This window comes from Pelecanus crispus, chromosome 1 (genome assembly GCF_030463565.1).
Source record: "Pelecanus crispus isolate bPelCri1 chromosome 1, bPelCri1.pri, whole genome shotgun sequence".
Taxonomy (NCBI): Eukaryota; Metazoa; Chordata; class Aves; order Pelecaniformes; family Pelecanidae; genus Pelecanus; species Pelecanus crispus.
This window is the reverse complement of record NC_134643.1, coordinates 50,829,353-50,845,728: the sequence shown is the minus strand read 5'-3', so window position 1 is coordinate 50,845,728 and position 16,376 is coordinate 50,829,353.

Genomic DNA, 16,376 nt, shown 5'->3' with positions numbered 1-16,376 from the left:
GCTGATGTGGAGTTGCATTTTAGAATGAATTCCAGAAGGAATATGGTAATATGCCACAACCATGAATTTCTGTAAAGATTTGTTGGAAACCACATGAAGAGGCACATGTTCTCAGGCTTAACCTTTATCTTGTAAACCAGATGCTTCTCCATGTGCTTAGTTTTATCAGCTAATGTTTCAGACAATGGCTGATATAAGATCTGTGGTCTACTAATTTCCAGTGGCCCTTTAACTTGTTGGGTTTTTCGGAAGTGCTATAGCCTCTTAAATACTTTCAGGTGTTGAATAGTGGCTCAGATGTACTACAAGCTCAAAAGCAAAGTTTTGCTTCTTGCTAACCTTCATTTAACATCATGCAATGAAAAAGTCCTCATTTTTTCTAGGAACACCAGAAAAAGGAGTGCCCGCACTGAAGGAGAAAAGTCAACATTGGATGGTTATAGAAACCATGTTTAAAGAAGTTTTAAGTACTGTCCCAACACTGGTTAATCATAAAATCTTTGACATCTTTAGTCTTGTAAATGGGATGGCTTTGTAAATTCACGACAGGTAGACTGCTGGATATTTAATCTTGATTAATATGGACCAAATTAAAATTTAAGTTCAGATCGCAGAATATCAGAAATCCAACTTGCAGGAATTTTTTTACTGGAGAACAGGTTACCTTTCCAGATAAACTTTTTTCAGGGTTTGTTTTTTTTTTTTTATGGCAGATAAACATCTGATCTTACATCCTTTGGGGTTCCAGAAATCTAAGAGTGAATTGCTTATTACATGGATAGATTGGGTTACTTTGGTCCCAAAAGGATTCCGGTCAACAAATCGACAGTGAAAACAGCAGCACTGTTTTGAAATGGCCTTGACAGCAATAGCGACAAAATTCAGCTGTTCCCTCAGCCTGCACTATGAAGTCAGTGAAGGAGTCATTCCCAGACAGTGAGAGTAACCTTATGGGTTCCTATTAAAAAATGAAGGGGAAAGAAAGGCATGAAAGGAAAATTGTGTGAATTTCTTAAGTCCTTTTCTACTATAACAATATCTAAAACAGTGCAAAAAAGAGATTTTGAGGGCTGGATTTCAGTGACAAACAGGAGGGAAAGTTGAGAAGAAAGGACTCAATAGCTCTCGTATCAAACCCCTCTACCCACAGTATTGCTTTTTGGCTCAACCTTAACACAACGGCATTTTTATTTCAATACATAATCTAGTTAAGGAAAAAAAAAGTTGTCTGGATCATGCATTCCCTTTCCACATCTACACATCTTCTCGCCAGAATCTCACAGTGGTAGGGTTGTTCTTTGTGTCAATAGCACATGATTGAGTGATACTTATGCTCATTTCAGTATGTTATTTTCCAATTAAATATATGTGTAGCACACAAAAGAAACGTACTGCATACACATAAGACACAGGGCAGAGGAAGAGGCACAATAGTGAATAAAAGAGATTACGAAATGAAGACTTTCACAAAACTGGTTTTAGTTAGAGAAAAAAGAAGCTTTTAACCATAATCAATGCTTCAAGCTATTCTGGAAATAATCCAGGAGAAATGAAATGGGATGAGGTACATGAAAGCTTCTGCGTTTGCAATAGTAACAGCTGTGTCTAGAGAACCTGGTCAAGGGGTTTTGTTATTCAAATATGTCTGTTTTAAACAGCATTTTCAATTCAAGCATACATCTTTGTCCATTAAAACAAAGCAAAAATCCAGGGCTAAGCACACAGGACAAACACCATATGATCTTCAATAAACAGCCTTATAACCAAACACTATGTAATTAGTGCAAGAATTGAATGCCAGAAATATGTTGTGATTCCATGAAATGTACCCTTAAGGATTTGTGAAAAAGAATAGATATTCTAGGACCTGTGCCCATTTATCCCGTTCTGTTCCACATGAAAGAAATTATATTAAATCAGCTGAATATCTGGAAAGAATTAAATCATCATCTCTCATTGGCAAGCCTAAAGGAAAAATTCACAAGAAAGCACAGTTTTATGTAATAAAAGTTCTCATGTTTCATGGAGTAAAAGGGGAAAAAATAACTGCCAAAGGGAAAGTTTTTGTTGCCTTTGGTTATACTTCTTCTTAGACAATATAGTATGGAGTTCTCCGCTGCTCCCTTTTATTATCTTTACTCAATGATCTAAAGTTGCAGACATAGTACCCAGAGTTATTTAAATGAAACCATGTCAAACTCTATCGCAGAAAGTCCTACAGGAACAAACTTTTCTCTCTAGCAGCTGATACAGTGACAGCCATTGGCACTATACAGTAGCAACCAAAACAGACTGGTCCCCTCAGCAGGATTCTTTTTAATGATATAAATGTCTGGCTTTTTTACTGCCCTTGAGTTCTGTTTAAAGTAGCATGTGGGCCAAAATCTGGCTTTGTTAATGGTGTTTCAGAGGTGTAAATGAAAGCAAGGACTTTCTCCAGCAGACCAAGCTCGCCACGGGCTCCAGATGATTTACCTCGGAGGCGGCTTTAGTTCAGTAATGGAGTTTTACAAGTCAGGCTGCGCTCTAATTTATATTTAGTTTTGGCATATCATGCTTGTGTATTAGCTATCATTAAACCACCATAAATGTTCAGGGCTTAACTTTCATTTATTCTGTGCTCTGACATGAAAATATGATGATTTTCACCAGCTGAGGCTGTGTCCCTCAGACCTTACTAAGGAGAAGACATAATCTATGAATACTAGAGATTACAAATTAAATGTACACTTACATCTCTGTATAACAGAGATAAACTGAAAATTCTGTTTTCCTTCCAGAAAATGATTGTGTGAGCAACTGGTGGTTCAACATCTTATTTATGGGTTTAGAAGCAACATCCATTCCTGGATGTCCTCTTACATCTCAGGTCATTCTTCGTAGGTCTTAGTCCTTCTTTCACTCTCTTCCATGCTCTGATGATCTCCTGTTGCTCATTTTCCTTAGACAAGTCAATTTATTCACACTACTTGATCTTTAACCTCTGTGGTGAGGATTCCCCAATCTTCTGTTGAAGGCTATATTAAAGAAACTAGAATTTGGAATGGGAAAACATGCAGCTTTCTCTTTTTTTTCTGTTATTCTCCACAATGCTATGTGTCTTCCTTACTGCTATTAATTCCTCCCCCACTCTTCTTTTGGATTGCTCCTTCTTCCTGCTGTGGTCTGAATTTTGTCATTACATGCTATACTGTTTCCCATGCCTGAACTATTATTCCTATGTGTGGCTTTTATCCGTATTTTTATAAAGCTCAGTAATTAGAATCTCTTACTTCTGGTCTCCGGTACAGCAATTCGTGTTTTTTCCCTTCTCTCTACTCACACACGATCATTCAGACACACTTCATAAATTAAAAATGTACAGTTTCAAATCATCTTCCTTGTCTATCATTTTTACCACCTCAGGCTATATCTGAACATTTCCACTTACTCTCTTTTCCCAGTTGATGAAATTCAAGCTTCTGATCTTCATGTAGGACTTGTTAATTTGATGAAAAAATCTCAGTTACTTTCTATCACATAATCCAATTCATACATTTCTGTGATTTTACACTAAAACTACTAAAGGTTTTTCACTGTCACTGGACAGTTGCACCAGAATCTACTGCTCTTACAGTTAGAAAACTTTTAAGTTCCCACCTGAATTATACATGGCTGATGTAGGCCCTTTTGCTGTGGTGCCAGCAGATTTTTTTTTCCCCAGTTACTTACAGTGAACCAACTGACTACCAACAAGAATCAGCAAAATAACTGTGGGCATCTGGGCAAACAGCACTATAATCACCACATTGCTCATCAAAGGACAGAAACAGAAAGAAAGCACCATTTATACAATTAAATTTAACACTGTTTCCCTTGTGCTTGGATGGAGAATTTTCCTCTGCACTGAAGTTGAAGTAATTCCCTCAGTCTAAAGCTGGATGAATCTGGATTAATCTGGGTTTCCTGACTTCAGGAAACTTGCACAAGCTGAAGCCTCCCCATGAATGATTCCTTCACACGTTTATCAGCAGAGCTTTGTGTGAAAACAGGACATTAGCAATCTTGAAATAGCACTGAGACACACCACATCTGCAGTTACTTTGAACCCTAAAACTTTCTTTTTCCCTTCCATGTCTCATCCGGTGCTTGGGTATTTTCCCAACACTTGCTTAGATCTGGTGCTTAAGTTTTGGTTTGTCTCTTCTGGATGATATACAGTAGAGAAATTCCACTCAACAAAGAATTTTACCTGTATTTTAGCTATATTGGCTGTGCAAATAAAAGGTCTTTCATCAGCTAACTCTGATCCTGTTTCTGTTAATGACAACACAGAGATGACAGAGCTCACGGAATAGAGACCACATGGTAACTTGTTGCAGATGGTCAACTGAGCGAATGCTGATTGCAGTTTAATTTTAAGCAGCGAGAGTCAATGACACGTTGTGCAGGCAGTGAAGCAAAACAAACAAACAAAACCTCCTAAAAGACAATCCTGCAAATCAGAAGTTTTAAGGCCATTTGATTACACTGTTTTGAGGTTTTGTGAAGCTACCAGGATCTGTCTGTGTGAGTGTGTGTGTGTGTGCATAAATTAGAAAAATACTTTTGGAAAACGCCTCATACATTTCAAATAGAAACTGAAAAGCAAAGTTTTAATACTTCAGTTCAACCGAAGCTAATCACAAAGTATTAATTTAGGTATTTTTCTAGGATGTTTGCCTTTAAAAATACGAGTAATGACTGACCTTTAAAATGGTAGAGAAATTTATATGTTGCTTTTCAACCAATAATAGTTTCCTTTATTGTCATGCTAATAGCAATCTGCCCTTTTGCTGAGCTGCTGTCCAGGCTGATATTTTCTGCAAGCTAAGATTTTTTTAAAGATGTTTTCCAAATCTTTAATTAATAGAAATGGAGTTCTGGCTAACATTGTCTTTCATTCTTGTTTACAGCCAATTATTTTATAGAGAATTGATAAATCACCATGGTAATTCTAACAGATAAAGAAAATTAATATTTTTCCTTAAAGCCTATGAGAAAAATCTAGATTCACACAGTCTTTGTGCATTAGTGTCTCAAAGGACATGTTTCCAAATCTACTCAGAAATGAAACAGTTTAAAGCAGAAATTGGAAACAAATAAACAGAAATATTGGCTGAAGGATGGTGTGTCTCTTATTTACTGTTCCAGAGGTCCTGGAGTCAGGCTGTGGTTAGCTGTGGCACAGGCCAGCTACGTCTGTCTCACTCTGTGCGACTGGCTCAGGCACTTCTGCCCCGCATTCCCTGACCACAGCATCCACCTCCCACTCTCTCCGCCAAGGGCCACAGTTCCTCCTGTACCTCTCAACGGTGTCAGTCAAAGCTGGCTGGCTGCTGTCAAGTGGAACCAGGTGTCCAAAAGCTGGAGAGAGCCTGAAATGCTGGTTGTAGTTGGGCTTGGATCGTCTAACAGGACCCATACTCTCTCAGAAGCTCTACTGGGAAATACAGCTTTGGTTTTAGCCTGGCTGGTCCCCCACCAGATGACCTAGTGCTGGTGCAGGTATAGCCATTGCACCACTCAAGCCACCTGCATGCATCTGTGAGGCAGGATAGTCTTTCTTCTGTCACATGAACTAACCTGTTAATGCTGTCTTTTGCTAGGAGGATCAGTAAGGAGGGCTACTAAAGCTGGTCTACCTTCTCTCTCCCCCCTCTTCCCACTCCCTGGCACCACAAGTCATCCTGTGGGCCATGGTGGTGAAGCTGCTCCACCCGTCCACAGCTTCTCAAAAACTCTTGGTGTTATTCCTTCTACTGCAGAGCAAGTCTGAACCATGGCCTTTTATTTTTTAAATCAAATATTTCAAAGTCAGAAACTGCTAGTTAACAGAAAAGAAAACTTCACACAGAATGGAGACTGTTTTGAAAAAAAAAAAAAAAAAGGACTTTTGCTAAAAACCACCAAAAACTTAATCTTGGAAAACATATGTAATTTCAGAAAATCTTTTCCATGTTATTAATGGGAAGAAAACAAATCTTAGACAGCCATTTGGACTGGCAATAGCAACCCTGATGAAGTTCAGCTCAGATCTGGATATAGTGACGGATCTATTTTGCTACAATCCCTTTCAACTCCAGGTCTATTTTACAATGTGTATACTTCAATTAAATTAATTAGGAAAAAAATCTGCCTTCCATGCCAGCATATTTTAAAAACACTACAAGTAGGGTTACAATTTTAATATTTTATAAAATCCTATGAAATATATTCCTATACTACATACAATTTATTCCTGGCTTTTGGAATGCGATAACAGTAATTTTTAAAAAAAGTTGAAATAAATTTTAAGATGAAAATCAATTTTTTTTTTTGTTCGAAAACATGTCTGTAAAGATAGTTGGGAGAGAAAAAGGGAGCTGCTTTACTGTATCCCAGCTTCATAATAAGCATTTTTCCAGTTTTCTTCTTCCAGGGTTAGACATTCTTATATTCAATCCTTGATTCCATAAGAGATTAAGAGAATGAATATATTTTCCCAAATATCAGACCAGAGCAATGTAGGTTAATGTCAGTACAGCTTCCCTTGAGATCAATGCCCTCAGAGCCACTAACTTGGCTACTGCTAGAAGAAACAATCAAAAAGAGACAATGCGGAGATGCCATTGAAGGATGCAACTGATATTATGATAACATGAATGCCAACTGCATGTCTGACACACTGGTGCCTGAGTAGAGTACAATAATACTGGTTTATACACTGCACTAATAATTTCCAGATTATCTTCTGCAGGTTGGAGTAATTATGAATTCTTTGGATCACTATAGGTGAGAATTACTTGCTAGTGAGTTGTATTAACGTTGGAAAATTTAAGATGCTACAAGTAATTAATATTCATGCATTTTGTAACAAATTCAGTGAAAGCAGAGATCATTTTTCAGTTACAACTATAGGATTACATGAAGACATTCTAATGCAAGCAGTCATGCTATCATCTTTACAAGCATTTTTTTGAACATTTTAGAAGCATATGTAGAGGGTATAAAACACTGCAATATATGCAGTACAAAATGCATACCTAAGAATATATGTGCAATTTCATATTTGAACACCATAGGAAACTGGGTAAAATTTACCCTAATGAGAAAACCAACTTTAATTTGTATCCTCAATTTCAAATTTACTCAGGATATAGAGGACATTGTGACCCTTATTATGCTACGTAAAATCTTTTACAGTCTCTATCCATGAAATAAGTATAGTATAATAGTCTTCACCATTTCTTTTGAATAAATGGGTATGTCAACATGCAATATAGAGTACAAAGCCTGTGCTCTAGTGAATTCCAAATCCTTGTCTTATTGAACCTTGTTTCTGGTTTATTTTTCCATCCCAAGCAAAACATCATACATCTTTTAGCGATAAATATGATAACCCAGCTCTGAACTGTACTTGTTTAGCTAAGCAAAAACACTCTGAAGTTTTCCATTTCTGGGGCCAGGAACTGCATTTTCCTGAAAGGGTCTAACACCAACCAGTCCACAGGCTGGGCTGGAACAGCAGACAATAGCTGTGGATGTTAATAAAAAACATTCTGCCACACCACATGCTTGCATACTCAGCAGTGCTATCTTATGTTCAGCTATGATTAAAGAAAGAACAGAGATTCCTTTCCCAACTCCTTCTCAAAACTGATGCAAATTATACCTTTTAAACAGCAAACTGTAAATTTGGTTTTAGAAGAATGGCAGTCTGTCTAATGTGAGTGGAATATAACCCAAGTATGTGAGTCTGAAAGCTCTGACTCCTGTCTTCAGCCTCAGTGGGAATTCCTGAGACTGCCCTCATTAATGAGCTACAGTATAACCTGCATATATCTGTGTGAGTGCACATAACTGGTAGACCAATGAAACACAAAATGCACATTTGTTTTCACCCAATTAATTTCAAAAGTATGAAAGGATTAGTAACAAGGTAGAAAAAAACTGACCCATTATGATTTCTCCAGCAAATCTTCAGAAAGTACAGCTCTCCATCTCTCCTCTGCACATTTACATGGAACAAGCAAAAATGTTATCTTAAGCACTGACCTCAATTTAGATTATATTGCAGTATTACCTGCCAGTTCTGTCCAAACCAAAATTACTGAATATCCTGAGAAAAATATATTCTCTTGAGACTTTTGATCAAATAAAAAGAAGTAGTACAAGGAATTTATTTATTTTTAATTTAATTTATTATATTAATTTATTTAATTTAATTTATTATAAAGGCTACTTCAGACCTATTCTAGCAGAGTTTGTATAATCAGAGTTCTCTGATTTTCTAAGTGCTTTTCTAAGCTAACCATATGGTTTATTCATATATAATATATAGTAATAATCTGACAAGCTTTTCATCTGCTTGAAAATTTATAACATTCAGCGAGAGTGAACAAGACCCTGTGGTGGATTTAACTTATGGGCTGATTATACAAACAAATGTTAGAGAGGTAAAATTGGAAATGTATTTAAGGAGGATCTTTGAATTTTACAGGACAGTCATGACAGCAAGCCTGGCTAAAGATGATTAAAAGTAATAGCTTTTGCATCATGCTTATAGTTTGCAACAAAGTTAAGTAATTTCAGAAGCAGATATTGCAGGTTCTAAATCATCCTCTCCAAAAGAAAAGTGGGAGCCATCCATTCCTGTCATTGTAACTATGGATTTGTTTGATTTTACCGTAAATGTGCATGGTCTCTGTTAAAGCTAGTGCTTTATTCTTAGCTAAGAACTTCCAGGTATACTGCATGCAATGATGAATCCGAGTCTAAATAGATATAGGCTTTACATATGCAAGAAAACAGTATTCTGGGTGCTCATTTAGAAAAGCATCATGGTTTGGTAGACCAAAGTGCATGAAAATCTTCTGAGATGTCACTATTAGTAATCAATATTAACCAGATCCAGCATACATCTGACAAATTTTAAATAGTCATGTTGGTTTTTTTTTTTTTTTTCTGGAAAGGTTTAAAAAAAAAAAGGCAACTGGACAGGCAGTACACAAGAGTAATAACGAATGTCTGAATGGCAGGAAAAAAGTCTACTACAAGATCTAACACTTTAATCTATTAGTCTATATCAATCATGGAAGTAAGAGGTGACAATAAAAATAACTTTAAAGGAAAAGAATAACAGCTTCTCAGGGTATGTGAATTGAAAGGAAATTCACCATCAAGAACCAAAAATCAGGCAAAATGAGGTGAGAAGTAAGGCACTTGATTTGATCCATATGTAATGGGTTTTTAGTTATTTCTGTGACTCATTAAAAAACTTTATTTCTTCCTTGCATTCATTGTTTATGCAGAAATAATTAAACCTAAACCGGACTTTACTGGTAAAAACAATTGTAGCTATCTCACATTTTCTGTTTAACTCTGTTTTTCCTCCTGTTTATGGTGATTTGCACAAGGGATGGAACAGTTGGAGCACTCTAAATCCTTCTTTTGTACTTTGTTTAACTTTGATGAGCAAAATGGAAATGCTAATCCCTTCTGCAGACCCATGATTTCCTTCCTTTCTCCTTCTTTCAAAGACATTTGTTTTTCTGTTCTCTGGCCTTTGTTCCCTAGTCCCAGAGAGGTTCATATGATGCACTCCTTTTCCCAGGGTCCTAGGGTGAACAAGGTTCCACAATCCAGCAATTCATGAAATGCAAGTGATACTGGGACAGGCAAGGGATGCATCAAAGCAGCTTCCTACCTCTCTGTCCTCTTGTTATGCCTTTAGAACAAACAAACAAAAAGAGAAAGAAGAGATGGGAAGGAAGGAAACACGGTAAAATACTTGTCCGAATTTTAGCCCTGAAATTGATTGTAGCTAACTTCAATGATTCCAGGATTTCACATCATGGTTTCTCTTTGTTTAGTATAATTCTGACCACATATTTAAAATTGGAAAAGAAATAGTAAATACTTATTCAATAAATAATAATGTCACACACCAAGAAGAAGCCGAGAAAAACGTTTGTTTGGACATGAAGTAGACTGTCTAGTAGAGTATATAACATTCATGAAAATGTTGGAGGCTTCAAGCATTAAAGACCTGAGGGAAGTAGGAAGTCAAACAAGATGGATCCAGGTGCAAAAAGGGAAAGCTCTTTGCTATGCGTCACAGTAAAGTTCCTCATGATCATTCAGTGGACATAATTTGGACTGCTAAATACTGCTTTTATTTAGAAAAATAAAAACTAACCATTTGGATTATGTTGAGTTACATATATGCAGGTTAGAGGGTATTGGTTGAAAAAATGTATTTTAAATTCTAAATTTTTTTTTTGCAAGTTCACAGTAATAGGTATCTTTCTAAATAGTTTAGAATGTCTGTAGGAGTTAGAATTACTTTGCGCTCTCTACAGTAAAGTCAAAAAACCCAAGCACTCATTGTGGGCATTTTATTAATAAAGGGTACATGTGTGCCACAAAATAATCTGAAACCTAGCCTAAGTAGGTAACAGTTTATAGTCATTTAAAAAAGGAGCAAAAATTTAAAAAATTATATAGTGTCTATAAATCAGTAACCAGAGTGACTCAATGTATGACATTTTATTACTTCAACTATGAATTCTCTCCTACTATATGAAAAATAAACTATGTATTATACAGTGCTTTTAAGGAAACAAACAAACTTGCTTTTGCTAGAAATAATCCTTGCATAGGTTTAAATATATAAGGAGTCTGCCAAAAAATATAAAATTTAAAGTTTAATACCAATGTTTTCTATTCCCACTGAGGTGACATGCTTATAACAACTTTATTCAGAACAGATGGCTCTTGACCCTGCTTGGTGAGCCTATCCTATAGTCTTTGGCTCACACCCAGTGCTTTATACCATTCAACCTGACTAATTTTTGCTGCCTTCTTTTGTAAGTGCCCCACATTTGCTTCCTCGTACTAACATTAATGTTAATAAGCTAATGCTAACATTAACACTCTAAAGTTACCTGCATTTTGGTCATGAGACATAGCATATCTTGAGAAATGAATACTTACGGACCTCTCACATATGACCAAAACACAACTGTCCCCATCACATAATGCAGGTGACCCCATTTTGTTCATATGGCGGATGCACTTCTGGTCACAGAATGTGGAAAAGAGTTGGAGGAAACCCAATGCATCTTTTTAAAAGACTGTCTAGTCCAAGCAGCTGAACTTACTGTCACCAGTACTGGAATACTCATGTATTCCTCTCAATTATGTAGATTGGTCCCTGGCCCAGGAGAAGGTGATTTTTCATTTTGTTGCTATTGTTTTATATGAAAATACGCCAACATCTTCATTTATTGTTCTTACTCTATAGTTTCACACCAGGAGCATCTTTCAGCCAGGTGCCAAGTAGAAACAACCAAATGAATGACTCGGTTTGGGACTCCCCTGTTACTCCTTCCAAAGCTGGATATTATCTTGCTCTCCTTGTTAAAAATCAGCACTAGAACTTTCCAGAGCTGACACAGCAGACAAAAGACCTGTACTTCTGTTCAAGCTGGCAGACCGAGAAGGTGCTGAGAGGGAAACTTGGTACTATATACAAAATCTGAGGAGACAGGATTTTTCATTTTATGGCAGAGCTAGTATTTTTCCCACACATTCTTTCTTATCACAAGTTCCTGGGGATGAATCTGTGAGGCCCAAAAGAAAACAAAGCAAAGAAAAAATTATATTTATATCAAGTGGATGCTGACAGTCTGAGGCAAAGGCTTAGTGCTTTATAATCAAGGTTTTGGAAAAACAAGAATAGGACAACCCTGAGGCTTTGGCACTGAGTTCAAGAGCACAGTTAGGAGTCATTGCACCTCCAAGAACTGGGAGAACTGAAATGGAAACAAAGCCCTTTCAAAAAACAAGGGAATAAATTAATTCATTTAGCATTGCCAGCAATTATACAATGGGAATGCATTTTAGCTAGGAATGTGTTAGGCAATGACAACAGCTGGGTATGCTTCCAGCTGAAGTCATGCTCCAAAAACCACTGAATGCGATGGAACTCTCCATTAACTTTAGTGAGCTTTTAATCAAGCCCAAGTTAGTAAGTCAGACAGTAAGATTTAGAGACAACTGGGGAAGTTTGCAAGACGGTAACTTAGACTGCACAAGGCCAGAGGATCTGGAAAAAAACCAAGTGTCAGTGGAGGAACTAATTAGAGGACATGAAAAGCTCACTCCCAAATGTCCTTTAGTCAGACTCAGGAATTTCATTATCTTCTGTGATAACAGGATTCAAAAAGCACAAGGCAGTGATCCGAATGAGTTCCTAGCTCAAGCACAGGTTTTCTGTGAGCTTTTTTAAATTTTTGTCTTTCTGCTCAGCAGCACCATAAGGGCTATAAGTAGTCTTTCTTTTCCTTTGCTTTTAATGGCATAATATTCTTGAACTGCTTAAATATTGGGTCTCTTGGGTTTCTAGTTAATCCAGGGTTGCTAGCATCAGGACTTCTATCATCCAAGCTTGAACAAAATGCCAAACATTAATTCCAGCATCAACTAAGGCGTGTCCTCTACAGATATACCACTCAATCTCCAAGTTCTGGTTCTCTAAAGCATAAATTGAGACAAACAAAATTTTTTTCTTTGTTTGACAATTATTGGCAAAATTTGTGTGCCATATGAAACATCATGCTCATAAGCTTGTAAAATGCTTTGTATAAAATATATCCTTTTTCAGATAAGTTTCCATTGCTCTAACAAAAAATAGAAGAAATATCAATGTTTGTAAGTTAACATTTGCCTTCAGTTACTTTTACTTGCTTAGTGTTTCTGGAAAACAAGACCAGCAAAACATATTCTAGTCTGACAGGGATACAGCAAGCCACTAAAATCAAGATTAAGTTAAAATCCAGAGCCAAAGTGGTTTGAAGTTCATTGGTCTTAATAAAACAAAAAAAGCAAACCTACAGACCAAAAAATACAAAAGTTTCAGACCCTAGGTCACAGTATGTGTAAATCAACATAGTGGTGCAAGAATGAAGAAAAAACATTAATCTGGATATGAAGAATTTGCTGTAGATATGAATTTTCCTTCAATAAAGAATACAAAATCGGGGTCGTTTGTAGAAGCGAAATAAATGAACACTGGGCCTGTCTAGAGAGAATATGTTTTGTAAATGAAGACGACATATTGGGAGTGAGTATTTAGAAAAGTAAATCTTAAATGACCAAGCACAACAGCAAATAAAATACTTAAAAGTGAAATAATGTTGATTACTTCAGCACATGGAGCAGCATAAGAATTACCAGTAGCAGTAAGAAGGTGAAATGATGCAGAAGATACAGCTATTTGCTTTGTTGCCATGAAAGAGCATACATAGGCATTGAAAACAACTAGATCACTAATTTAAGGAGTAGACTAAGGCCAAAGCTACTGACCTGAAAAAAAAAGAATAGCAACAGGACACAGTAGTGTGGTGCTCACACTATACTTATTGCCCTGATTCTTCATGGAAGAAGCTGCTTTTACAATGGGAATGGACTGAATAAGGAAATTAAAAATTTAATGATTCAAGGCCCTTGTTTTCATAGAAGCAAATAATTCTGAACCCTCCTTAGAAAGAAGTCTGCTATTCAGGAGCAGCTGTAGTACTGTAAGGCACTGCAGACTTGACTCAATTGCCAAAACAGCACATGCTACCTAATGCCATTTGATACGTCCTACAATATCCTACCCTCTACCTATCTGCTAACAGAGCTGTTGCCCTTCTATCCTTTGACCTATCTGTCCGCCAAACCCTTTCAAATGTCTTGGATTCTTTGGGCTAGCACTAGAATTTTGATGTTGGACATTCAAATTATTGAGAGCTGGCTTAAAATTCTTAACATGTTTTCAGTGCCTCATACAAAATTGGCCTTCTAGGATGGCCTTCTTATTGGAAAATTTTTGATGTGGAAATTATATAAAGCAAAGGGAATCCGGTTTGCTCTAGCACATTGGAATTTTCTACATGAATCTTATATTCCTCCATAGATAAGGAACGGGTTCTGCCTTTTCCTAATTGTTAATATAGGACAATGACAGTATCAGAAGATATATTTCATTGAAGAATTGGAGGAATGATGAAAAAGTTCAGAGGAATGGTTCTATGTTGTACAAAATACCAGTAATATAAAAGTAAGCACAGAATTAAGTAGGAAGTGATAATAAAAAAAAATACCATCAATAAGGAAAAGACATAGCTTGACTTTTGGTAACATTGTAAAACCTATTTCTGGTTTAATAAAGCATGATACTACAGGGTATGTCTATCGGTTGCAGCATATTATAGCAGTTCATACCTATTAAGGAAGTGGTATTTTTCCCTTCAGAAGGAAAACATACTGGAAAGAGTGGATCCTATGAATATTGCCTCATTAGTACTTACAGAAAGGTAAAGGTAAAAAAAGTACCTCTAAATACATACCAGATAATACCCACAGCAGGTGGAAATTCATTAAGCATTATCACATACAATGAGTTCCAAAATAGAAATGTTACATATAGGAAAAAATATTAATCTGTAATCCAATTTGCTCAAGCCTTGATTTTGGATGTTGGAAAATGTGCATTTCTAGATTATTAGGACACCTAAAAGGTTGTTTCCAGAATGAAACTGAGAGTGTTATTGGTATATTGGTAGAGGCAGTAAAAAATTTGATGGGAAAGGGTAAAAAGCTGTGACGTGAAATAAACGCTATTTGCTTACAATAAACCTTTGTTTGACCTTGCTAAAATTTGATTCAGCAAAATCAAATATAAAGGTGTTTGAAGTCCGAGAAACTCCCTGGGCTGAGGTCTCCAGCTGAAGGTAGGAGCTGTACCACCTCCCACAGCCCCAGAATGCCACTGCCATTGGTCGGGGTCTAATACCACTGGTTCTGCATTCTGAGTAACTCCATCCCATTTGAGAGGCTGGAAGCTAAAGGTAAGTTTTGGTACTTCTCTCTTAGAACAGTTAATTGGATTTTTAATCCTGGAAATATTTTTATAGTATTTGTTTTATTTTATCATGCATAATACTCATTCAAAGGCTGCAGATTGAGAACACTATTTATTTTTCCCTGGATGTCTTAGTTCCTTCCTGTGAGAGGAGTGCATAATCTTCATCAAAATATTTGATCTTACAGCTACTGCAGATGCCAATATCATTACAGTGTGTTCCAATATATTACACATAAGGGAAGTACAGAGACATGCAAACTCTGCAAGTTAGTGCAGATACTATAGTCATAGGTAGACATTTTTTTTTTTTTTTCCACAGAGATTATCATTATATTTGCTGGTTTTGTCTATATATATACAAAATGAAATACTTATCAAGCTCTATAACCTTTAAAAACCTTCTATTTCTAGGCAATGTGAAATGAAAACAGTTTTGAATAATGAGTAATTTTTTTATTTAGGAATTGTTTATTCAGAGGAAAACTTACACCAGCTATGTTAGTATTACATTTTGGGTTAATAGGTAGCATCTTTTATAGCTGAATCATTTGGGATAAATGACATGCAAAGGAAAAGCAAGACCAAAACCAGTTCTATCAAAAATAGGCAGCAAAAAATATAAAGACAGGAAAAAATCAAGCTCCAGTATATTTCAGTTTATTTCAGAGATCGGTTGCTTTTTTATTTTACTTCATTTCATTTCATTTTTTTTTGTAAGGAGGCAGAATACCTTTAGTAATACTGGAAGCTAACACTGAAAGGTGCAATTCAACTAAGTCTTCTCAAAGACAAGCCCAAGTGATTCCAGCTTCTCCCAGCAGCAGCTGAAAAGTCTTTTTGAATAAAGCAAATGAGGGAAAAATGAATGCCTTGTGTTGCTGACCATCCCCAGAGGAATTTCATATCCTCATGCCTAAACCAGCTTCATAAAGTCCTCTTTTCATGAAGCTAAAATTCAGCTTGTTGCTCAGCACACACATTCAAAAAAACATCTCATGCATTTCTTATACTTAATCTATCTTAAGTAGCTACAGTTTAAAAATGAAATGTTTAAGTGTGTATTATGGCATCACATCAGGAGTACAATTTATTAGACTTATGCACTGCTCATTATCACTGTGCTTTTGCTGAAATTAATGGGAGCTGTAGGTAAATCAAGCTGTAAGTAAAGAATGCTGAATAGAGCCTTGTGTGAGGCATCTTGTATGATAATAGTGAATACATCGTTTACAAGGAATAGGGAATGCATAAACACTAATATTCAAGCCTAGCATGAATTTTCTACTATTTTACTAAAATATGGAACTTTTAAATGGGTGATAATTTGACTTTAGAATTCTGTTCTCCAAGGAGAACAGGTGACTGTACTATGCTGCTATTTCTCACTACTTTAAAAATTATGTTGATTGAATAATGAAGAAATGCAGAGTACTGTCACTTACAGGGCTATGAAGGACACAGA